Source organism: Pleurodeles waltl, chromosome 7 (assembly GCF_031143425.1).
Source record: "Pleurodeles waltl isolate 20211129_DDA chromosome 7, aPleWal1.hap1.20221129, whole genome shotgun sequence".
NCBI classification, from domain to species: Eukaryota; Metazoa; Chordata; class Amphibia; order Caudata; family Salamandridae; genus Pleurodeles; species Pleurodeles waltl.
This window is the reverse complement of record NC_090446.1, coordinates 1,529,917,731-1,529,943,667: the sequence shown is the minus strand read 5'-3', so window position 1 is coordinate 1,529,943,667 and position 25,937 is coordinate 1,529,917,731. Positions and strand designations below refer to the sequence as shown.

The following is a 25,937-nucleotide window of genomic DNA, read 5'->3' as shown; positions in this document are numbered from 1 at the left end:
GAATGCCAGGGTGTGCCAATTGTGGATACAATGGTACATTTTAGGTGAAGGAACACTGGTGCTGGGGCCTGGTTAGCAGGGTCCCAGCACTCTTCTCAGTCAAGTCAGCATCAGTATCAGGCAAAAAGTGGGGGGTAACTGCAACAGGGAGCCATTTCTTTACACAAGCCCCCCCCAGCCCACAGGCCAGGAGACTCAGCCCAAGCTGGGAGAGTCTTCCTAGTCTGTCAGGCGAGGAAGAGTAGGAGAAATAGGCTTGGTAGTTGCAGGGCCTACTCTGCCTTACATCCTTCTGTTCAGGTCATTCCCTTTGGGGAACTGACCTACTTCCACAGTGATAGGACCTAGTCTGAATTGCCTCTTGTCTGCCTCTTCAATGTCTCCACCCATTCTTTCTATTTTGGTCTTAGAGGTATCCACCTCTGCTAACCTTATCTTGGCCAGGGTTACCCCTAGCTTACCCAGAGAGGTTACCCAGAGCTGGAGTAACCCCACCATGACCAATAGGGTCAGGGGGCCTAACTTGCTATTTGGCATGGGGTCAGACCACCATGCTAAGGATAGTGCAGCCATAAAGGCTAACACCCAGCAGAGGCCACTGACAGCTGTCAGTGCCCAGAACCACACCTTTAGCTCTTCACCTAAAAGGGAAGGGGCTAAGTTACAGGCCTCTTTGGGTTCAGGTTGCCTGTCTGCTGTATTAGAGTGGGGGGTTACCACATCTTGTAGTAAACACCCTTCTTCCACTCTTTCTTCTGTTAGCTGAGGAGCCACCCACTCAGGTTTAACAGTTGCCTGACTAGCCAGGACTTCTTGTGGGTCAGGTTGGACTTTATCAGGGCCATTTTTGGAGTTCTCCCCTACTGGAGCAGAATCTCCTTGGCTTGCTGTAACCTTGGCTAAAGGTTGTCCACCCTTCCTACTCTGTTTTCTTTTCTTCTTCTTCTGGGGCCTGCTTGCATTTACTGCAGAGGCAGGATTTCCAGAATCCTTGGGAGAGGACTGGCACTGGACCAGTTCCTCTCTTGGGCTCTGACTAACCTCTGGGTAGTCATTTCCAAGGAGACAATCAAGGGGGAGATCTGTACTGACTACTACCCTTCTCCAGCTAAGAGTGCCACCCACTTCTATGGGCACTAAAGCCACAGGCCTCTTAGTGACCCTGTCTAGGCTAACTCTTACTCTGGCAGTCTCACCTGGGATGTACTGGTTTGAGAGCACCAGCCTGTCATGCACAATAGTGTGACTGGCACAAGTGTCTCTCAGGGCAGTGGTTGGGATTCCATTCACCAGTAGGTGGTGGAAGTGTCTACTTCCCTCTGGAATCTCCAACTCACCTGTTGGGCCCTGTTTCCAGTTGAAGGCTATGAAGACCTCCTCATCTGAGGAGTCATCTCCCATGGCTACACTGGTTACCCCTGGAATTTTGTTCTGGGGTTTGTTTTTGGGACAAGAAGTGTCCTTGGTGTGGTGCCCAGACTGTTTACAGTTGTGGCACCATGCCTTAGTGGCATCCCAGTTCTTACCCTGGTACCCACCTTTGTTTTGGGTTGTGTCTTGGGGCCCACCCACCTGTTCTGGTTTTTGGGGGCCTACAGAGGACTCTTTTTCTTTGTTTCTAGTGTCGCCCACTTTCTCCTGGGGAGTTTTTGTAACCCCTTTCTTTTGGTCACCCCCAGTGGAAGTTTTGGTTACCCTAGTCTTGACCCAGTGGTCTGCCTTCTTTCCCAATTCTTGGGGAGAAATTGGACCTAGGTCTACCAGATACTGATGCAACTTTTCATTGAAGCAGTTACTTAAAATGTGTTCTTTCATAAACAAATTATAAAGCCCAACATAGTCACACACTTCATTTCCAGTTAACCAACCATCTAGTGTTTTTACTGAGTAGTCTACAAAATCAACCCAGGTCTTGCTCGAGGATTTTTGAGCCCCCCTGAATCTAATTCTATACTCCTCAGTGGAGAATCCAAAGCCCTCAATCAGGGTACCCTTCATGAGGTCATAAGATTCTGCATCTTTTCCAGAGAGTGTGAGGAGTCTATCCCTACACTTTCCAGTGAACATTTCCCAAAGGAGAGCACCCCAGTGAGATCTGTTCACTTTTCTGGTTACACAAGCCCTCTCAAAAGCTGTGAACCATTTGGTGATGTCATCACCAGCTTCATATTTTGTTACAATCCCTTTGGGGATTTTTAGGATGTCAGGAGAATCTCTGACCCTATTTAAGTTGCTGCCACCATCGATGGGACCTAGGCCCATCTCTTTTCTTTCCCTTTCTATGGCTAGGAGCTGCTTTTCCAAAGCCAATCTTTTGACCATCCTGGCTAACAGGGGGTCATCTTCACTGAGAGCATCCTCAGTGATTTCAGAAATGCTGGACCCTCCTGTGAGGGAAGCAACATTTCTGACTATCATTTTTGGAGACAGGGCTTGAGAGGCCCTGGTCTCCCTATTTAGGACTGGAAGGGGGGAATTGCCCTCCAAGTCACTAATTTCTTCCTCTGTGAAGTCATCCTCAGAGGGGTTGGCTTTTTCAAACTCTGCCAACAGCTCCTGGAGCTGAATTTTGGTAGGTCTGGAGCCAATGGTTATTTTTTTGATATTACAGAGAGACCTTAGCTCCCTCATCTTAAGATGGAGGTAAGGTGTGGTGTCGAGTTCCACCACATTCATCTCTGTATCAGACATTATTTTGCTAAAAGTTGGAAGATTTTTTTAAAGAATCTAAAACTGTTTCTAGAATCTAATTTCAAACTTTTAACAAACTTTTAAACTCTAAAAGACAATGCTAAACAGGGACTTAACACACAAGGCCCTAGCAGGACTTTTAAGAATTTAGAAAAATTTCAAATTGCAAAAATGAATTTCTAATGACAATTTTGGAATTTGTCGTGTGATCAGGTATTGGCTGAGTAGTCCAGCAAATGCAAAGTCTTGTACCCCACCGCTGATCCACCAATGTAGGAAGTTGGCTCTGTATGTGCTATTTCAAAGTAAGGAATAGCATGCACAGAGTCCAAGGGTTCCCCTTAGAGGTAAGATAGTGGCAAAAAGAGATAATACTAATGCTCTATTTTGTGGTAGTGTGGTCGAGCAGTAGGCTTATCCAAGGAGTAGTGTTAAGCATTTGTTGTACATACACATAGACAATAAATGAGGTACACACACTCAGAGACAAATCCAGCCAATAGGTTTTTATATAGAAAAATATCTTTTCTTAGTTTATTTTAAGAACCACAGGTTCAAATTCTACATGTAATATCTCATTCGAAAGGTATTGCAGGTAAGTACTTTAGGAACTTCAAATCATCAAAATTGCATGTATACTTTTCAAGTTATTGACAAATAGCTGTTTTAAAAGTGGACACTTAGTGCAATTTTCACAGTTCCTAGGGGAGGTAAGTATTTGTTAGGTTAACCAGGTAAGTAAGACACTTACAGGGCTTAGTTCTTGGTCCAAGGTAGCCCACCGTTGGGGGTTCAGAGCAACCCCAAAGTCACCACACCAGCAGCTCAGGGCCGGTCAGGTGCAGAGTTCAAAGTGGTGCCCAAAACGCATAGGCTAGAATGGAGAGAAGGGGGTGCCCCGGTTCCGGTCTGCTTGCAGGTAAGTACCCGCGTCTTCGGAGGGCAGACCAGGGGGGGTTTTGTAGGGCACCGGGGGGGACACAAGCCCACACAGAAATTTCACCCTCAGTGGCGCGGGGGCGGCCGGGTGCAGTGTAGACACAAGCGTCGGGTTTGCAATGTTAGTCTATGAGAGATCTCGGGATCTCTTCAGCGCTGCAGGCAGGCAAGGGGGGGATTCCTCGGGGAAACCTCCACTTGGGCAAGGGAGAGGGACTCCTGGGGGTCACTTCTCCAGTGAAAGTCCGGTCCTTCAGGTCCTGGGGGCTGCGGGTGCAGGGTCTCTCCCAGGCGTCGGGACTTTAGGTTCAAAGAGTCGCGGTCAGGGGAAGCCTCGGGATTCCCTCTGCAGGCGGCGCTGTGGGGGCTCAGGGGGGACAGGTTTTGGTACTCACAGTATCAGAGTAGTCCTGGGGTCCCTCCTGAGGTGTTGGATCGCCACCAGCCGAGTCGGGGTCGCCGGGTGCAGTGTTGCAAGTCTCACGCTTCTTGCGGGGAGCTTGCAGGGTTCTTTAAAGTTGCTGGAAACAAAGTTGCAGCTTTTCTTGGAGCAGGTCCGCTGTCCTCGGGAGTTTCTTGTCTTTTCGAAGCAGGGGCAGTCCTCAGAGGATGTCGAGGTCGCTGGTCCCTTTGGAAGGCGTCGCTGGAGCAGGATCTTTGGAAGGCAGGAGACAGGCCGGTGAGTTTCTGGAGCCAAGGCAGTTGTCGTCTTCTGGTCTTCCGCTGCAGGGGTTTTCAGCTGGGCAGTCCTTCTTCTTGTAGTTGCAGGAATCTAATTTTCTAGGGTTCAGGGTAGCCCTTAAATACTAAATTTAAGGGCGTGTTTAGGTCTGGGGGGTTAGTAGCCAATGGCTACTAGCCCTGAGGGTGGGTACACCCTCTTTGTGCCTCCTCCCAAGGGGAGGGGGTCACAATCCTAACCCTATTGGGGGAATCCTTCATCTGCAAGATGGAGGATTTCTAAAAGTCAGAGTCACCTCAGCTCAGGACACCTTAGGGGCTGTCCTGACTGGCCAGTGACTCCTCCTTGTTGCTTTCTTTGTTCCCTCCAGCCTTGCCGCCAAAAGTGGGGGCCGTGGCCGGAGGGGGCGGGCAACTCCACTAAGCTGGAGTGCCCTGCTGGGCTGTGACAAAGGGGGGAGCCTTTGAGGCTCACCGCCAGGTGTCACAGTTCCTGCCTGGGGGAGGTGTTAGCATCTCCACCCAGTGCAGGCTTTGTTACTGGCCTCAGAGTGACAAAGGCACTCTCCCCATGGGGCCAGCAACATGTCTCTAGTGTGGCAGGCTGCTGGAACCAGTCAGCCTACACAGATAGTTGGTTAAGTTTCAGGGGGCACCTCTAAGGTGCCCTCTGTGGTGGATTTTACAATAAAATGTACACTGGCATCAGTGTGCATTTATTGTGCTGAGAAGTTTGATACCAAACTTCCCAGTTTTCAGTGTAGCCATTATGGTGCTGTGGAGTTCGTGTTTGACAGACTCCCAGACCATATACTCTTATGGCTACCCTGCACTTACAATGTCTAAGGTTTTGTTTAGACACTGTAGGGGTACCATGCTCATGCACTGGTACCCTCACCTATGGTATAGTGCACCCTGCCTTAGGGCTGTAAGGCCTGCTAGAGGGGTGTCTTACCTATACTGCATAGGCAGTGAGAGGCTGGCATGGCACCCTGAGGGGAGTGCCATGTCGACTTACTCATTTTGTTCTCACTAGCACACACAGGCTTGTAAGCAGTGTGTCTGTGCTGAGTGAGGGGTCTCTAGGGTGGCATAAGACATGCTGCAGCCCTTAGAGACCTTCCTTGGCATCAGGGCCCTGGGTACTAGAAGTACCAGTTACAAGGGACTTATCTGAATGCCAGGGTGTGCCAATTGTGGATACAATGGTACATTTTAGGTGAAGGAACACTGGTGCTGGGGCCTGGTTAGCAGGGTCCCAGCACTCTTCTCAGTCAAGTCAGCATCAGTATCAGGCAAAAAGTGGGGGGTAACTGCAACAGGGAGCCATTTCTTTACAGGTTCACATAAGCATGAGCCAGTTTTTTGTGTGCTTTGTACACATTCAAGAAATATGTTCTCTACACAGGAGGATGTCCAATGCGATCCCCCCACCATGTGTATCGATCCTTGGCAACCACACGTTACGTTTATGCCTTGTTTTATACTTTGCATATTGCAATATTGATTTGTGTCTAATTTTTGTTACCTCATGACATATAAATGTATATTTATGTTCTCTTTATAGGACCTCCTTTCAAGAAGGAATATTCGCCTGAAAAGAATAACAAGAGTATAGAGATCTGGCATTGAAAGCATATGCACAAGAAGGCTGTATATGTGTGTATTGTGAATAGGGAAACAAGATAGGGTCACACAGGGTCTGAAGAAAGCCCTGGGTTCTGTGGTGGACCATTCAAGGGCTGAAACATGTAGACTTAAGTGTGACAAGGATGTCATAATTGCATATCCTTTGCCCAACCGTTTGTTTTAATCACCCTCCTCCGCCCCTGAATAAAGTTTAGAGTGTACTTTGGTACTTTTGGTAGGTGGTAGGGATTTTTATCTGGATAACCCCCCCCACCTTTCCCCGATTTTCCCAAGCTAGTTCCGCTCAGTCAGACAATGAGGGCCTGCCCCCGTTAACGTATGCTTTGGGGAGCGCGGGATGGCCGATGATGAAGCATGACACCAGAGGTGTTAGCAAATGCCCTGTGTTTTTCAATGGTGGGGCAACAAGAGTTAGAAATCTACCCACAATAGACACATTTCTCCAGTAATTGGGTGGTGGACACAAAATTTGGACTGCTTGGCTGTGAAGGCACATTTGTTCTTTGTGTGTTAGTGTAGGAAAGTAGCCTCTTTCTAGCATGGTTACCCCAACTTTTGGCCTGCGTCAGTATGTTTTTACTGTGTCACTAGGATCCTGCTAGCCAGGACCCCAGTGCTCATAGATAAAAACCTATATGTCAGTATGTTTTGCCTATCTCACTGTGATCCTGCTAGCCAGGACCCCAGTGCTCATAGTTTGTAGCCTAATGTGTATGCCTGTGTAGTGCCTAACTGTGTCACTGTGGCTCTGCTAACCAGAACCTCAGTGTGTATGCTCTCTCTGCTTTTAAATTTGTCACTGTAGGCCAGTGACTACATTTACTAATTTCAATTGGCATACTGGAACACCCTTATAAGTCCCTAGTAGATGGTACCTAGGTTCCCAGGGCATTGGGGTTCCAGGAGGTCCATATGGGCTGCAGCAGTTCTTTGCCACCCATAGGTAGCTCAGACAAACCCTTGCACAGGCCTGCCATTGCAACCTGCGTGAAATAACGCCCATGTTATTTCACAGCCATTTTCACTGCACTTAAGTAACTTATAAGTCACCTATATGTCTAACCTTCACTTGCTGAAGGTTAGGTGCAAAGTTACTAAGTGTGAGGGCACCCTTGCACTAGCACAGGTTCCCCCACATAGTTCAGGGCCATTTCCCCAGACTTTGTGAAAGCGGGGACACCATTACACACTTGCACTACATATAGGTCAATACCTATATATAGCTTCACAATGGTAACTCTGAATATGGCCATGTAACATGTCTAAGATCATGGAATTGTCCCCCCAGCCCAAATCTGGTATTGGGGAGCCAATTCCATGCATCCTGGGGGCTCCACCATGGACCCCCAATACTGCCAAACCAGCTCTCTGAGGCTTGCACAGCAGCTACAGCTGCTGCCACCTCACAGACAGGGTTCTGCCCTCCTGGGGTCTGGGCATCCCAGTCCCAGGAAGGCAGAACAAAGGATTTCCTCTGAGAGCAGGGTGTTACACCCTCTCCCTTTGGAAATAGGTGTTACAGGCTAGGGGAGAGGTAGCCTTGCCCAGCCTCTGGAAATGCTTTGAAGGGCACAGATGGTGCCCTCCTTGCAGAAACCAGTCTACACCGGTTCAGGGACCCCTTCTCCCCTGCTCTGGTGGGAAACTGGACAAAGGAAAGGGGAATGGCTACTCCTCTGTCCATCACCACCGCAGGGGTGGTGCCCAGAGCTTCTCCAGTGTTTCCCAGACTTCAGCCACCTTGCTTTGCAAGGTGTGGGGGCACACTGGAGGGCTCTGAGTAACCAGTGCCAGCAGGTGACATCAGAGACCCCTCCTGAAAGGTTCATACCTGATAAGGTAGCCAATCCCCCTCTCAGGGCTATTTAGGGTCTCTCCTGTGGGTTATCTTTAGATTCTGCTTGCAAGTTTCCTTCAGGTATCCTCTGCAACAACTTCAGACTCTTCTGACCTCGGATCAACCGCAGCCTGCTCCAAGAAACGCTGTAACTGCAACAAAGTGTCTACAAGAGACACTTTTCTTCAGCAACCTCAGCTCCAAGTCAGCAACTGCAACCGTTTCCACGGTGTGCATGCTCTGGGAACTCCCTGTCTTTGTCCTGCACCAGAAGGACCGCAGAAATCTCCCGTGGAGTGATGGAGTCACTCCCCTGCTCCAAGTAGGCACCTTCCAAGGTGACGACCTGTACCCTGGGACTCCTATCACGGCAACAAGCGTGCTCCTAAGGACACAGAGGGTGGACATCATCGACATAGACTGTCCTGAGGTCCTGCTATCGCGATTTGGAGGAGGCAAAACCTTGCCTTCCCCGAGAACGACGATACCCGTGTATTGTGTCTTCTTCGCCTCCTGAGGCCTCTGTGCACTCTTTGCAAAATTCCTTTGTGCACAGCCTGGCCCAGGTCCCCAGCACTCCACTCTGTGACGCTCAACTTGCTGAGTTGTTCTCCGGCGGCGTGGGACCTTCTTTTCTTGTGCTGCATCAACCGCGTTTTGCAACTCCTTTGTACCCGGATCCTGCAGCTTCTGGGGGTACTGGCTGGCTTCCTGAGGGCTCTCTAATGTGCTGAGAGCCCCCTCTTCGCCCTCACACAGAGTTGAGGCCCCCAGCTCCCTCCTGGGTCCATACAGCGCCAGTTTGATGAAAAACACACTTTTGTGGTAGCCAAGGCTTGTTGGCTCCTTCTGACACGAAATCTTGTCTGCAATGATCTTCACGCCGTGGGACATCTTTTGCATCATGCAGAAACCCACTGGCATCTTCCTAGGGTGCATTTCTGCAGTCTTATACTAACCGGGGACTCTTCTTTTGCACCCTCTTCTGGGTTGGCAGGGGCGCCTGTCCTTCCTGGAACTTCTTTTGACTTCTGGACTTGGTCCCCTTCCTTTGCAGGTCTTCGGGTCCAGTGATCCAGCAGTTGTTCTTTGCAGACTTGGTTGGCTGCTGCAAAATCCCAAAAATGAGGTGTAGTGTGTCCTAAGGAAACTTGCAGTACTTAAATCCTGTTTTTTTGGGCTCCTTGGTGGGGTAATTTACTTACCTTTTACTGTATTCTTACTCTCCCAGCGATTCTGCACACACTACACTTGTCTAGGGGGGAATTTGTGATTCACATTCCACTTTCTTAGTATATGGTTTGTGTTGCCCCAGACCCATTTTCTCCCTGCATTCTATAGCATTTCCTATTGTTTGCATTGTTCTATGACTATTTACTTGTCTAATTTTGGTGTCTAGTGTATCAATCAATCACTGCATTTGTAAAGCGCGCTACATACCCGCGAGGGTCTCAAGGCGCTGGGGAGGGGGGGGGGGGGGTGCTACTGGTCGAAGAGCCAGGTCTTGAGGAGTCTTCTGAAGGCCAGCAGGTCCTGGGTCTGTCGTAGGATGGTGGGGAGAGTGTTCCAGGTCTTGGCGGCAAGGTAGGAGAAGGATCTGCCGCCGGCGGTGGTTTTTCAGATGCGGGGGACTGTGGCGAGGGCGAGGTTGGCTGAGCGGACGCTTCGGGTGGGGGTGTGGAAGCTGAGTCGGTTGTTGAGGTAGGTGGGTCCGGTGTTGTGCAGTGCTTTGTGTGCGTGGATCAGGAGCTTGAAGGTGATCCTTTTGTTGATGGGGAGCCAGTGCAGGCCTCTCAGGTGGAGTGTGATGTGGCTGCGGCGGGGGACATTTAGGATGAGTCAGGCCGAGGCGTTCTGGATGCGTTGGAGTCGTCTCCGGAGCTTGTTTGTAGTTCCTGAGTAGAGGGCGTTCCCGTAGTCGAGTCTGTTGGTGATGAGGGCCTGGGTAACGGTTTTTCTCGTGTCGAGGGGGATCCATTTGAAGATCCTGCGGAGCATACGGAGGGTGTTGAAGCAGGACGCGGAGACGGCGTTGACTTGCCTGGTCATGGAGAGAGTGGAGTCGAGGATGACCCCCAGGTTGTGTGCGTGGTCCGTGGGTTCCGTGGCGTGCCTAGTGACGTGGGCCACCAAGAGTCGTCCCAGGCTGATGGGGTGGGTCCGAGAATGAGGACCTCCGTCTTGTCTGAGTTCAGCTTCAGTCTGCTGTCCTTCATCCAGTCGGCTACGGCCTTCATTCCTCGGTGGAGGTTAGCTTTGGCGGTGTGGGGATCTTCGGTGAGGGATATGATCAGCTGGGTGTCGTCGGCGTAGGAGATGATGTTGAGGTTGTGTTGTCGTGCGCCGTGGGCGAGGGGGGCCTATATTGTGTATAATACTTACCTCCAGAAGGAGTATTGTCTCTAAGATATTTTTAGTACTGTGTCACCCAAATAAATACCTTTATTTTTGGTAACACAGAGTATTGTCTTTGCTTGTGTATAAGTACTGTGTAACTATAAGTGGTATTGCATGAGCTTTGCATGTCTCCTAGTTCAGCCTAAGCTGCTCTGCTATAGGTACCTCTATCGGCCTAAGCTGCTAGAACACTACTACATTTCACTAATAAGGGATAACTGGACCTGGTATAAGGTGTAAGTACCCAAGGTACCCACTACAAACCAGGCCAGCCTCCTACATTGGTGGTGCAGCGGTGGGATAAGTACTTGCAATTCCTTTACCACTTTGTTACCTGTGCTTTTCACAGCCTGTATCCGCAGGTACCAACTGCAACGACGACTGGCTGCGTGGATCCTCTCTCCTTCAGAACTGCATGGATCCTGCATCACAGGTGGTGGTCAGGAGTGGTCCCCTTGGTCCTCTCTACCAGCTGTCCAACTTGGGAGACAGTAAGCCCTTGCCTCTCCTTGCAGGACAGTACCCTGTGCACCACAACTCTTGCAGCTACCAAGGCTTGTTTGCTCTTCTTCCAAAAGAGCTTCATGCTCCGTGTAGCTCCGGCCTTCAGCACTCTTCCCTTCAAAGCACAGTATCATGCCTGCTGCTCCAGCGACGTGGGACTCCTCTCCAGGTGTGCTGAGTGGGCCTCACTGCGACTCATGTGCCTGCTGCCTGTGAGTTGCCTGTGGGGGCTGCATCCTCGACTTCTGACTCTACTCGCTGCTGGGGGTCACCTGGGACTCCCCTCCTTGGGTCGAGTCCCCCCAGACCTTCCTCTGCAAATCTTCATCTGCGACTCTTGCCTTTGCCAAGGCTTGTTGGTAGTTTTTCCACACCACTGACGGACTGCAACTCTTTTTCCGAGGGACATCGACTGCGTCACTCCTGGAACTCTTCTCCTGCTCCTGTGCTGCATAGCCAACTCCTGGTCTTCACCGTCGACCAGCTTCTGCATCTCCAGAAGGATGGGCAGTGGCTCCTGCCATAATCGGACACTACAACTGGAAATTGACTTGGTCCCCTTCATTTGCAGGTCTTCTTCTGTCATGATCCATCTTCTGTTTCTTCCAGTCTTGCTTGGGGCTTGCACAGTCATTTTAGAAAGTTTACCTGTGGGTTTGGGGAAAAAAACAGGTACTTACCTCTTCTCTCCTGGTCGCTGGGGGCACTCTGGTACTCACCTTTTGGGGTTTCTAGTTTCTCCAGCTCTGCAGATTCTACTTCCTTGGGTGGGGGACTGACTCTCGCATTCCATTTACTTAGTATATGGTTTGGTCGCCATTATCTTCTGTTATTTCACTATTTTCTATTGTTTCCTATGCCAATTCCTGACTTTTGTTGTGTTTTAATAGTGTGTTTACTCACCTGCTAGTAGATTATCGCATACGCAGTATTTTAGTATTTGTGTTAGCATAATAAAGTACCTTTATTTTTGTATTACTGTGTGGTTCTTTCATTGTGTAAGTGATGTGTGACTATGGTGGTATTGAATAGCCTTTGCATGTCTCCTAGCTAGGTCTTAGCTGCTCATCCACAGATACCTCTAGAGAGCCCTGGCTTCCTTGACAGTATCTGCGCCTCACTAATAAGGGATACCTAGACCTGGCATAAGGTGATAACACCTTAGGTGCTCACCACACATCATGCCAGCTTCCTACACCTGCTTCAACTGAAAGTAGGAAGCACGGCTGCAGGATGGGGGAAAAGAAGGCAGGGAAGGCGGTTGGGGTTGGTTAAGGATGGAAGGCAGGCAATATACATTTTGTGTTACATTTGGGACAGGGACTGGGACTATGTTATGCATGGCTACTCTATGACTTCTCTGCCTCAGGCTATCTTTAATGATTGTTTTGAGCCTTTGTGAGGGTGCCCTTTCTCCCTTGGAAACTACAAAATGACAGGGCTCGAAACGTGTCAACTACTACACATAAGGAATTGTTGCAATGCTCAACTGTATAAAGCAACCTGAATGTGTTGTGACATCCCCTTGATATGCTCGATCCTAGGAGGTTGGATAATTGAGATAAACATGTAACTCCTTTTTTTTTTTTTTTAATTGAGAAATGGTACATTTCATGTGTCTCATGAACTGTTAATTTAGATAAAATATGTTGATTAATGTTTTTGTTTTCCAAATTCATGAATAAGGTGTGGGTAAAATAAGCTCACTTGATATTTACAGGTGGTTATGCTATCCAATGTGCACGATTTGATTTGCAAAATGGGTCAAAAATAATGGTTGGAAAAATTGTAATGTAAAAAAACAGTGGTCATGTTAATTAAATTTCTTGATCACGCATGAATAACTTTTTGCTGTGGTTAAATCATTTCAGTCACGATAAATTGTTGCTATTGTATGTTTACAAGTGCTCTAACCTTGCTGATGAAAAAACACACATGTCCCCTTCGTATATAAAAATAGGGCTGGCACTCCTGGCTCTTCCCGTTTTGTTTCCTGCACAACTGGAAGAAGACGTAGGAGGTCCCTCCTAGGCCCGGGCCATTTTGAGGTTAAAGAACCCTTCTTTGCAAGGCTTCGAGGCTGAAGAGAGGATTGTTGGCATTTTTCTTTCAGAAGTGGCCTCGCCAGTTTCCCTTCTACACAAGCATCAGGGAATGGCCATTCACATTTTTTCTCCTGCCTCGTCTTCGTGTATGGCCAGAGGGAGTCTGCTGCTAGGTATGAGACGCGCTGTTTGAGTCTGCGCATGTGTGGTGAAGCTGGTTTCAACTACGCATGAGCAGACTTTCATTTCGGCCCTGGGGGATAAGCGTGTTTCAGATGAGCGGTTTTTGGTGTACTTGGTGGCACTCGGCCTGTTGAAAACAGTTATTTGCTTTGTCTTGAATCATGGGCAAGCATGCAGAGAAAAGATGACACACTTCTCCATCTCCTTCCTCTTCTCACTCTCCTCCTTCAAAACACAAGAGATATTCCAGGGAGGATGGGGAGGAGACAATTAGGTGAATAGTCATCCAGACTTTGGAAGTCTTCTGTATGGGTGCTTTCTCCACTGATCCAGAGAAAAAGGCTACAGAAACTATTCTTTATTTTGATTACTGATGCCCCCTCCTCCTTGGACTTAAATAGTAAATATTTCTCAAAGAGATGGTGGGGGATTTTTTGGCTCATATTAGAAGTAATATATACTTTCCTGCATTAAAGAAACCAGGAACTTTGGGTAAGTCTCTGCTGTAACAGTCCCAGTGGCTGTCTAATGTGAGTAGGCCCATTTACCAGTTTGTTCTAGATGTAATTAAGCAGGAATAGAAAGATCCTGATGAGATAATTGTGCTACATTTATGGCTAAACTCTACGCATTGGAAAGCAAAGAGACAGTGTTCCCCTGCCCAGACAGACCATGCCTGCAACCTTGGCATCACCTTGGACAGCAAGTTATTTATGAATTAACAGGTAAATGCAGTCTTGTCTGCCTACTTCCACCCCCTGCACATGCTCTGTAAGACCTTCCGGTGGCTCCCAGTTGACACCAGAAGGACCGTCACTCAAGCCCTTGTCACCAGCAGACTGGACTATGATAACAGTCTTTACGTAGGAATCACAGCATGCCTCCTGAAGAGACTGACAATACAAAACTCAGTGGCAAGACTCCTTCTTCACCTCCCCAGACGGACTCACATCACACTGCACCTCAAGAAGCTACACTGGCTCCCGATCCAGAAGAGATGCCAGTTGAACATGCTGACCCACACATCAAATTGAGTTCCTTTCCGATATCTCTTTTTTTGATGTGGTCAGATCGGCAGCTTTGGCAAGTGGGGCTTTTAGAGTGGCTAAAGGGAATATTCACCTTAAAGACTGGAACACTGATGCAGCCCAGAGGTCGATTGCGTTCAAGCTGCCATCTAAGGGTTCCAGACCCTTAGGGGAACTGAAGGATAAGCTCCATTGTATTTTTAAAGAGCGGAACCGTTCATCATCGTTTCAGCGTCAATCCTCTAGGGGTTTCAGTTCTTCAAAATTAAGGAACTCTTTTTGGCAGCCTTTCGGGAAAACAGCAGAATCAGGAGAAGTCTTTGAAGTTCCAGGCAAAGTCTTCTGTCCAATCTTTTAGTAAGCAAAAACAAGACACCAATGTCAAGAATCAGCGATTCTGACTATGCAGAGAGGATGTCTTCCTTAAAGATTGGAAGTCAGATTTGGCCATTCATGTCTCGATTGCAAGAGATTTAATTGGACAGATGGGTTCTTCTGGGTTGTCTCCAAGGGATATAGATTAAAATTCTGCTCAGTCCCAGGCCTAAGGACTTTTTAGTTGCCATTGCCTTAGCTTGTAGAGTTGGGGAATTGGGGGCTTTGAGATGCACTTCTCCATACCTTAGGTTTGTGGATGGTGTGGTTGTATTAAAGCCTGATCCAATCTTCGTGCCTAAGGGTAACTCTGTCTTTCATAAATCTCAGTAGATAATTCTACCTTCTTTCTTTCCTCCTCCTTCTAATGCAGAAAAACAGTTAAGTAATATTGATGTTAAACAAGCTCTTTTGATTTATGTTGACCAGTCACAGCAATAAGCAGCGCTTGAAAATACTACTCAACCACTTGCTATGGTGAGTCTTATTTGATCAAGTCAAGCTATTTTTAGGACTTACTTGTCCCTTCTGGCGAGTTGACAAAGAACAGCTGTTCTGTTAAGTTGAAAGTGGAGGAGCAATAAAAGGTGCCTTTAAATCTTGTTCTTGTGTCACATTTGCTCGGTGCTCACAGACAGAGATCAAAAATAAGTTTGCCTTACAATTAATTTTCCCTGACTGCAGAGTTCCAGGACTTTGTAAGGTGAACTGTGTGACCTGCTGTTTAGAATGTAAAACAAAAAGGATTTGAAGTGTCAGGTTTTTCCTAATACACAACATTTAAACAGCTAAATCAACTGTGCAAACATTTCAAAATATATTTCAGTAGTTGTGAAAGCCCATTTTCTATACTTTTGTGTGATGAAAAAAAATATTTTAATAGGAAGAAAACAAATCAGAATAATTTACGTGTTGGCGTGCAAAGGATATGCTTTCTGAAACCCAATTTTCACAGATTGTTAATACAGTGTATAGTTTTATCAGTAAAGCTGCAAGTTAGTGGAGAGGTTTTTGTAAATGTTTTGGAAATGTACTGTATGTAGATGTCAATATGCTACCAAATCATGGTTTAGTAATATATTTATTAAAATTGAGTGTTTAAACAAACTGATAAACAATCTTGCCCTGATGGCAATCAATGCTGTTAGTAAACTAAAAGAAGTCATGTGTCCCCTATATGTGGGATTCATTCTTGTAATGCATGCAGCAAACTTTAGTCTAATAAATCAAACAAACTTCTATTTTGTACTGCAGGAATGCTGAGCTCACATATTTGAAGTTGCAATCATATGTGAGAATGAAGAAAAAGCCACTCTGTACACGATTTGCCTAGGATCACACAATTTCAGACCTGTTTAACGGTCAAGTACATTACAGTTAGGTCAAGTAGATTATTAAAGTTACTCGACCTGCGGGTCTAGTAACATTTTTATGATTTTTCTAGGCCTGAATACGGAAAGACAGATTACTTCTTTAGGACTTACGGACAATCTGCAAGGGGTAACCATTGAAGGATTTGGCTTCAAATGTTTATCCAGGAAAGATCCACCAGAAGGATAGTCACTTCCTGGGCAGAATCCTGGGGAGTACAGATCCAGGAAATTTGCAAAGCAGCCACCTGGGTTTTAGAGCATGTCTTTGCATGACATTATTGTCTTCATTCCCTTTTGGATTGTCAGTTGAAGCTGGGCACTGTTGTGTTGAACACAGCTTTACAAGTACGTCATGAGTTTCGATTATAAACTATTTATTTCATTTATTCTGTTTATTTTCTATTAAAGATTTTGGGTGTTGCGTTATCAAGGCTATGGTTCTTTATAGGGTCAAAGGACTTAAGTTTTGGTATACCTCTTTAGCAATAAGTGGGATGAGGACGAGGGACGTAGGGGTAATGTCCTGAACACTTACTGAAAATCTTCATTATCCTTAGACCATACCATCCTCGTCATGGTCATTACATCCCACCCACCCTCCCTCCCTCCTTTCAGTCTTTTGACAAAGGGCTCGGATATATACAGAAAGGGCCAGGAGTGCCAGCTCCCATTCTTACACCCAGGCTGGGTGGATGGGCTGGTTTGGGGGATCCTCCTGTTCTGAGGTAACATCACCTCACTTGTAATGAGTGCGAAGAGGGCGAGACGGACAAAGGATAATGAAGATTACCGGTAATTAACTGGGACAGTCACGGTTAGCCGTCTATAATTTGATATGTTATGTAAGGCTCTTACTCAGAGCCTCTAACGTGAATGCCAGATTCTAAAGATGCTGCTGCTAAGAGGCAGCAACAGCTGTTAACAGAGGCTGCTCTCCACTGTTGCCACACCATAAAGGAATTCCAGCTTCTCCGGCTGGGCCTCACGAGGCCTGCCAGTGCCGCTCGCGCAGAAAGCACAGCAGGATTGGGAGGAGGGATGAGGAAGGCCCAGAGGAGGATAAGGGAATGTGGTGGGAGGCCTTTGGGGCGGCCTTGTTATGTACTGCTCCCCATTACTTCCCTGCCAAGCACATTAAAGCAAGAGCAGCAGGCTCTGAGGGCCATACATAACGAACTCAAAGATGGGTAAAAAGTGAATTATGGGGATGTTTTCACTCTGGGTTCTTATAAACAGCCTAAATAACTCCTGCTTCGCTCTGACGTCACTCAGAAGCCCTCAGTTAAAAAGAAAATATCCCCCAGATTCAGTTACCAATGTAGAACTCCCAATAACTGGCCAATTCTGAGTGTAAAATGGCCCATTATTTCTCGGGTAGACCCCGACATCCTCCCTGGAAGGGATGAGGTGCGCAGAAGTATCTCTAGAGCCGCTCTGCCTGCTGCTGACTCATGACGTCCATTATTTACCTCGCAGCCGCCATTTTGTCGTCGCTTCCTCTCGGCTCGGCTGCAGTCAGCGCGCGCGCCCGCAGCGCGAGCTCTGAGAGGGCTCGCGCTCAGGCGGCGGAAGCGCGCGCCCCACCTGTCACGACTGCGCCTCACATTCCCTTCGGCAGGTATCGGAGCGACGCGTCACCACAACACGAAAGCCCGTCAGCGGCTTCCACTCTCATGAGCGCTTACCATCAATAAAATGTGAGCTTTTTAGCGGTACGATGCAAAACTGAACCATTGAAACGTAAACTATATATTATAAATCTTAAATATATTTGTTTTGTTTTCATTTTATATGTATTTCAAAGAAGAGAGTTCCAGCTTCTTGATAACAAGCCTAGTGACTAGAAATTATATACAAATTGAAAAGGTAAAGATGTTTCTCTCGCGCTGCCAGCGCCACCACAAACTCCCCTCTCACGCAAGCGATTGTGACGCAGCTGTGAGGGGGCGCGCGCTGTCACAGGCTAGCGGGAGGGCGCACAGCTGACTGGCTCGTGCCCCGCTCAGCTTCACTGCTGCGAAGAGCGCGCGCAGTCCCGAAGTGCGCCTGCGCGGTGGAGTTGTTGCCAGACTATTCTCTGTTTTCCGTGTCGCGCGCTCCGTGACAGGGCGTGGCCAGATCCACGCGCATGCGTGTTGTTCTGGTGACGGTTGTTTTTCTCGCGCTTCCCTTGTGACGTGCGCGCCCTCGTCAGAACGATTCGGACCTGAGAAGATACCAGAAGGTCGCGGTGAGACGGCTGAGGAGAGACGCGTGAGTACCGCACCCAAGGATTGGAGGGTGGGGTACCTTGGGGCGGGGGGGGGGGGGTGAGAGGCACCGGAGGGCCTGAGGAAGTGAGGACAACGACCGTAGATGATGGAGGTGACGTGCTCGGGGCCGAGGCACTAACTGAAGGATAGGGGCCTGAGGAGGGAAGAGTAACGGCTGTGGATAGAGTGGTTACCCGGAGCCTGGTAATGACTGAAGGATAGGGTGCTGAGGAGGGAAGGGTAACGGCTGTGGAGAGAGAGGATATTCGGGGCCTGGGAGGAGAGGGAGGGGTTAGCTGGGGCCTGGGGCGAGAATGACAGAAGATAGGAGACAGAGGAGGGAAGGGTAATGGTTGTGGAGAGAGTGGGTTTCCGGGGCCTGGGATGAGAGGGAGGGGTTAGCTGGGGCCTGGGGTGAGAATGACTGAAGGATAGGGTGATGGCTGTGGAGAGGGTGGTCTGGGGTGGGAGGCTGGCGGATGAGGACTACAGAGAGAGGAGCTAGTATCCGGGTATGGGGTACGGAGGAAGTAGATGAGGGAAGAAGCACCCGAGGGGAGCGATGGCAGGTGGGAGCTGAAGGGGGTGGATAAGGAGAACTGCTGATAATGAGGAGAGAAGTTACTGGCCCTAGTCTAGTAACACCATTGTAGTAGGTTGCCCGAAGGTGCCTGGTGCTAGTAACACCAGCTTAGGACATGTCCCCGAAAGGTGCCAAGTCCTAGTACCACCGGCATAGGAGGATGCCCCCACCCCACCAAAAATGGTGTCTGGTCCTAGTCTAGTAACATTGTCTTAGGAGGTCTCCCCAAAGGTGCCTGGCCCTAGTAACCCCGGTGTTTTCCTAATACATTTAAATAGCTAATAGGTCAACTGTCCAACATTTCAAGATATATTTCAGTATTTCCGAAAGTAATTTTTTGTACTTGTGTGACAACACACATATTTGAATAGGATAAAAACGAATCGGAACACTTAGCTTGGTGATGTGCAAACAATACATGTTAAATCAAGCAGAAGAGTGTTCCACAGTTTAGAGTCCACATAACTTGATCATCAAAGGTGAAATTCATGTCTAACCACATGCCAAGATTCTTAATTGTCTGTTTAGGAATCGAAACAGGTCCCAATACACGAGGGAACCATACTGTGGTCCAAATAGTGCTGTTTCCCCAACACCAGCACTTTTTTTTTTTTTTTTTTTTTTTTTTTTTTAAGCGTTTAAGTTCAGACAGCTACAGGGAGTGCAGAATTATTAGGCAAGTTGTATTTTTGAGGATTAATTTTATTATTGAACAACAACCATGTTCTCAATGAACCCAAAAAACTAATTAATATCAAAGCTGAATATTTTTGGAAGTAGTTTTTAGTTTGTTTTTAGTTTTAGCTATGTTAGGGGGATATCTGTGTGTGCAGGTGACTATTACTGTGCATAATTATTAGGCAACTTAACAAAAAACAAATATATACCCATTTCAATTATTTATTATTACCAGTGAAACCAATATAACATCTCAACATTCACAAATATACATTTCTTACATTCAAAAACAAAACAAATCAGTGACCAATATAGCCACCTTTCTTTGCAAGGACACTCAAAAGCCTGCCATCCATGGATTCTGTCAGTGTTTTGATCTGTTCACCATCAACATTGCGTGCAGCAGCAACCACAGCCTCCTAGACACTGTTCAGAGAGGTGTACTGTTTTCCCTCCTTGTAAATCTCGCATTTGATGATGGACCACAGGTTCTCAATGGGGTTCAGATCAGGTGAACAAGGAGGCCATGTCATTAGATTTCCTTCTTTTATACCCTTTCTTGCCAGCCACGCTGTGGAGTACTTGGACGCGTGTGATGGAGCATTGCCCTGCATGAAAATCATGTTTTTCTTGAAGGATGCAGGCTTCTTCCTGTACCACTGCTTGAAGAAGGTGTCTTCCAGGAACTGGCAGTGGGACTGGGAGTTGAGCTTGACTCCATCCTCAACCCGAAAAGGCCCCACACGCTCATCTTTGATGATACCAGCCCAAACCAGTACTCCACCTCCACCTTGCTGGCGTCTGAGTCGGACTGGAGCTCTCTGCCCTTTACCAATCCAGCCACGGGCCCATCCATCTGGCCCATCAAGACTCACTCTCATTTCATCAGTCCATAAAACCTTAGAAAAATCAGTCTTGAGATATTTCTTGGCCCAGTCTTGACGTTTCAGCTTGTGTGTCTTGTTCAGTGGTGGTCGTCTTTCAGCCTTTCTTACCTTGGCCATGTCTCTGAGTATTGCACACCTTGTGCTTTTGGGCACTCCAGTGATGTTGCAGCTCTGAAATATGGCCAAACTGGTGGCAAGTGGCATCGTGGCAGCTGCACGCTTGACTTTTCTCAGTTCATGGGCAGTTATTTTGCGCCTTGGTTTTTCCACACGCTTCTTGCGACCCTGTTGACTATTTTGAATGAAACGCTTGATTGTTCGATGATCACGCTTCAGAAGCTTTGCAATTTTAAGAGTGCTGCATCCCTCTGCAAGATATCTCACTATTTTTGACTTTTCTGAGCCTGTCAAGTCCTTCTTTTGACCCATTTTGCCAAAGGAAAGGAAGTTGCCTAATAATTATGCACACCTGATATAGGGTGTTGATGTCATTAGACCACACCCCTTCTCATTACAGAGATGCACATCACCTAATATGCTTAATTGGTAGTAGGCTTTCGAGCCTATACAGCTTGGAGTAAGACAACATGCATAAAGAGGATGATGTGGTCAAAATACTCATTTGCCTAATAATTCTGCACTCCCTGTATGAGCAACTTGTATTCATGTATTCTCCACTTGATCAGGCAAGAAACCAGCTGTCTGAAAACACCTCATCCTGAGAGTAATAATCAGCGGTCGTTGGTGAATGACACAATTTTAAAGCTAAAACGCTTGAACCCCCTCAGCTAAGGGGCACACACAGATTGAACAGTGTTGGGGTTAATTCTGAGCTCTGTTACAGCACCTTGAGACCCTCACAGGTGAGTAGCGCGCTCTATAAATGTTTTGATTGTTGCGCCCCCTGCAGCTGCAGAAAAACCTCTGAAGAAAAGGGTTGTACAACCTGAAGGTACAGTTCGGAAAAAAGGCCAGCCCATCTCCAGGGGTGTGGAATTCCTATAGCCCGATGCACAAGACATTGTTTGGGGTCAAGGACAGCAAGTTTATTTTGTCCTTTGGGACAAGTAGGCCCAACTCCTGAAGCACAAACTTTTTGTCCACATAAGCTACCCATGCCAAATTTACGTCCTTTTTTTTCCCCAACATCCTAGGGATAATAGAGGTACCCAGAGTTAGTAGGTTCCCCTGAAGGATACCGAGAAATTAGCCAAAATAAGAAAAAAAAAATCCACCAAAAAATGGGGGGGGGGGGAAAGGGCTGCAGAAGAAGGCGTGTGGCTCCTCCCCCCTTCCCCTTGAAAATGGCATCAACAAGGTGTTTGCGTTGCTAAAATCACCAGCTTTCAGGAACAGGCAGACTTGAATCAGAAAACCCAATTTTTCAACAATTTTGGCACTTTACTGGGACATACCCCATTTTTAGTATTTTTCGTGCATTCAGCCTCCTTCCTGTTAGTGACAGAAATGGGGGTGAAACCAATGCTGGATCCCAGAAAGCTAAACATTTCTGAATTCAGCGAGGGGTAATTTGTGTAGATCTTGCAAGGCTTCCCTACAGAAAATAACAGCTGAAATAAAAAATTGAAAAAATTAATTTTTCTCAACATTTTACTCTAACTTTTTCCTGCAATGTCAGATTTTTTTAAAGCAGTACACTGTTACGTCTGCTGGACTCTTCTGGTCGCAGGGATATTGTGCAATAACACTTGTTTTGCTATTCTGTGTTCCCCAAGTCTCCAGATAAAAATGGTACCTCACTTGCGTGGGTAGGTCTAATGCTCGCAACAAGGAAACGCAACATGGACACATCACATTTTTACATTGAAATCTGATGTGTTTTTTGCAAAGTGCCTAGCTGTAGATTTTGGCCTCTAGCTCAGCTGGCACCTAGTGAAACCTACCAAACCAGTGCATTTTTAAAAACTAGACACCTAGGGGAATCCAAGATGGGGTGACTTGTGGGGCTCTCACCAGGTTCTGTTACCCAGAATCCTTTGCAAACCTCAGCCATCTAGGGAAACCTACCAAACCCAGCCATTTTTTAAAACTAGACACCCAAGGGAGTCCAGGGAGATGTGACTTGCGTGGATCCCCCAGTGTTTTCTTACCCAAAATCCTCAGTGAACTTCAAATTTAGCTAAAAAATCAAATTTTTCCCACATTTCTGTGTGGAGTTTTGTACATGGCAGCATCCCAAAGTCCCAAAAGTGCAGCTCTCACCGTTCCAAGTGGGACAATTTTGTGGCCCAAATGTAAAACCAAAACCCGAAATAATCAAATGTCCTCTTGCTTGCCCTGGGGTAAGATGATTTGATATGCGGGGAGAGAGCTGAAAGACTGTTACCCCCTTCAGTAGGGGTGGGGCGTAGCCACAACCACACTATTTTTTTTTTTCTCCTCCTGGCATCTAGTAGACTTTATTTCCTGACACTGAACCAAACAAATTTGTGTGCCGATATGCTCCTTGTGAAAAAGCAGATTGTGATATTGTAATGTAACATGGATTTGTAGAGTGTGGAACTTGTCACATGTGAATGTATTCAGGTGCTGAGTGAGTACGAGTGGGTTCTGGAGGTAGGTTCATTCACAGTGAAGCAGGCAGATAGATGGACAGAGAGGGAGAATTGTAATGAAACAGTAAGTCTGTTAAAGCTAGAACTAATTAGGGGCCCAATTCTTAAAGAAAGTCAAAGTTTCACCCATGGTATGTCTTTGCGTTATTGCAAATTTGCATATTTCGTGCATTCACCAGAATTTACAGATGTAGACCAGTAATCCGTGAACTGTAAGGGTGATTTTGCTCATGCAAAATCTATTAAGCATTTCCAAGTTCATTTACCATTTAACCACTTTTTCCTCAGCCCTGGACAAAGTTTTACTTCTGACCCTTGTCGGGAGTAAAGCTCCAACCTTTCTCAGTATGGGAGATAAGAAAATAGGTGGTGAAACCCCTTAAAACATAAAAGGTTTAAAAAGACTAAAAAAGGGCATTACAACCATTGAAACTATTGCTTACTGCTACTGCCTGCCTGAGTATGTAGATCTGTGGAAAGATTGCAAAATAAAGAAGTAAGAAGTATTCAAGCCATACTATAGAACTAGCCCTGCTATAGTATCAGAGCTCTAATATAATGATTTCTGCCATAATTTGTGCAGCTGAGTGTTGGTGTGAGGAGCCTATCTCTATAATTAACTAGTGAACAGTTCCCAAGGGAGAGCTCCCTTTTTGAGACGTTTTCAATCTTTTGGCCCCACAGGCCCATCCAAAGGCTTTGAACCACTTGGTGATGTCATCACCCTCACATTTGGGGACAATCTCTTTGGGGATTTTAGGGGTTTCTGAGTGCTCTTTGTCCCTAGGTATTAAGTTGCTGCCACCATTAATGGGTTCTAGGCCCGTTTCTGGGGGGGGAGAAACCTCTAGGCGCCAGGGCTAATTTTTTTTTTTGTGTGTGTTTTTTTTAGCGATGGGGAGCGACCCCTTAGGCAAGGGTCACTCCCCTGGAGGGGCAAGTTGTATTTAGACCATTTCTGCCCCCCTTGGGGGCAAATAGGCCGATTTTAGGTGAATCTGCCCCCAGGGAGGGCAGAAACCACTAGGCACTGGGGATCTTTTTTTTTGCGTCTTCACGCAAGGGGAGCGACCCCATAGGCAAGGGTCACTCCCCCGGGGGAGGGGGCAAATTTATTTTAGGCCATTTCTGCCTCCCCTAGGGCCGGCTGAGCTAGAGGCCAAAATCCATAGGTAGGCACTTTGCAAAAAACACCTCTGTTTTCTGTGAAAAAATGTGATGTGTCCACGTTGTGTTTTGGGCCATTTCCTTTTGTGGACGCTAGGCCCACCCACACAAGTGAGGTACCTTTTTTATCGGGAGACCTGGGGGAACGCTGGGTGGAAGGAAATTTGTGGCTCCTCTCATATTCCAGAACTTGTCACTGAAATGTGAAGAAAAAGTTTTTTTAGTTTTTTTGTTTGCCAAATGTTGAGTTTTGCAAAGGAATCTTGGCAACAGAATCTGGTCAGAGCTCCACAAGTCACCCCATCTTGGATTCCCCTAGGTCTCTAGTTTTCAAAAATGCACAGGTTTGGTAGGTTTCCCTAGGTGCCGGCTGAGCTAGAGGCCAAAATCTACAGTTAGGCACTTTGCAAAAAACAGCTGTGTTTTCTGTCAAAAAATGGGATGTGTCCACATTGTGTTTTGGGGCATTTCCTGTTGCGGGCGCTAGGCCTACCCACACAAGTGAGGTATCATTTTTATCGGGAGACTTGGGGGAACATAGAATAGCAAAACAAGGGTTATTGCCCCCTACCTTTCTCTGCATTTTTTCCTTCCAAATATAAGAGTGTGTAAAAAAGACGTCTATTTGAGAAATGCCCTGCAATTCACATGCTAGTATGGGCACCCCGGAATTCAGAGATGTACAAATAACCACTGCTCCTCAATACCTTATCTTGGCCCATTTTGGAAATGCAAAGGTTTTCTTGATGGCTATTTTTTACTCTTTATATTTCAGCAAATGAATTGCTGTATACCCGGTATAGAATGAAAACCCAAGGCAGGGTGCAAGTCATTTATTGGCTCTGGGTACCTAGAGTTCTTGATGAACCTACAAGCCCTATATATCCCCGCAACCAGAAGAGTCCAGCAGACGTAACGGTATATTGCGTTAAAAAATCTGACATTGCAGGAAAATGTTACAGAGAAAAACGTAGAGAAATTGCTGATTTTTTTCACCTCAATTTCAATATATTTTTTTCCCATTTATTTTCTGTAGGAAACCCTTGTAGGATCTACACAAATTACCCCTTGCTGATTTCAGAATTTTGTCTACTTTTCAGAAATGTGTAGCTTTCTGAGATCCAGCTTTGGTTTCTCACCCATTTCTGTCACTGACTGGAAGGAGGCTGAAAGCACAAAAAATCGTAAAAATGGGGTATGTCCCAGTAAAATGGCAAAATTGTGTTGAAAAATTGGGTTTTCTGATTCAAGTCTGCCTGTTCCTGAAAGCTGGGAAGCTGGTGATTTTAGCACCGTAAACCCTTTGTTGATGCCATTTTCAGGGGGAAAAAAACCACAAGCCTTCTTCTGCAGCCCCTTTTTCCACATTTTTTGAAAAAAACTAAATTTTCACTGTATTTTGGCTAATTTCTTGGCCTCCTTCTGGGTAACCCACGAAGTCTGGGTACCTCTAGAATCCCTAGGATGTTGGGGAAAAAAAGGCGCAAATTTGGCGTGGGTAGCTTATGTGAACAAAAAGTTATGAGGGCCTAAGCGCGAACTGTCCCAAATAGCCCCCAAAAAAAAGGCTCGGCACAGGAGGGGGAAAAGGCCTGGCAGCGAAGTGGTTATGAAAGAACCCTCTTTTTGGCATGGTTTCCCCAACTTTTTTCCTGCTGTTACTGTTCTGACTGTTTTTGCTGATTGTGCTTTCCCCTTCTAAATTTGGTTGCTCAGGACTTTGTACGCTCCACAATTGACATACTGTTTTCCCCATATAGGTCCCTGGTATATAGTACTTGACTACCCAAGGTATTGGGACACCAGTGGTTCACCATGGGCTGCAGCATGTATTGTAACCCATGGGAGCCCATGCAAAATCTGTCTGCAGGCCTGTCACTGCAGGCTGTGTGAAAAGGTGCATGCACCTTACCCCTATAGGTCACTGTAAGTTACCCCTGTGGTAGGCCCTCCTAGCCCAGATGGCAGGGTGCAGGTACTTGTGTGTGAGGGCACCCCTGCATTAGCAGAGATGCCCCTGTGAACCCCACTTCTATTACACTGGACTTTGCAAGTGTGGGGAAGCTTTACCCATGTACTGAACACAGGTCA

At 46.9% G+C, this 25,937-nt stretch overlaps 1 protein-coding gene across 3 annotated transcripts in view; it reads left to right on the top strand.

The window, feature by feature from the left end:
* Positions 1-17,860: 17,860 nt before the first annotated feature.
* The window catches only part of DEDD2 (death effector domain containing 2), a 118,783-nt gene continuing 110,706 nt past the window's right edge, over positions 17,861-25,937 (top strand). Inside the window, exon 1 of one of the 3 annotated variants that reach the window (XM_069201382.1) lies at positions 17,861-17,956. The gene's annotated coding sequence lies outside the window, so the exon portion shown is untranslated. Of the gene's footprint in view, positions 18,160-25,937 lie in introns of all 3 variants that reach the window. The other 2 variants (XM_069201384.1, XM_069201383.1) reach the window with 2 other exon arrangements.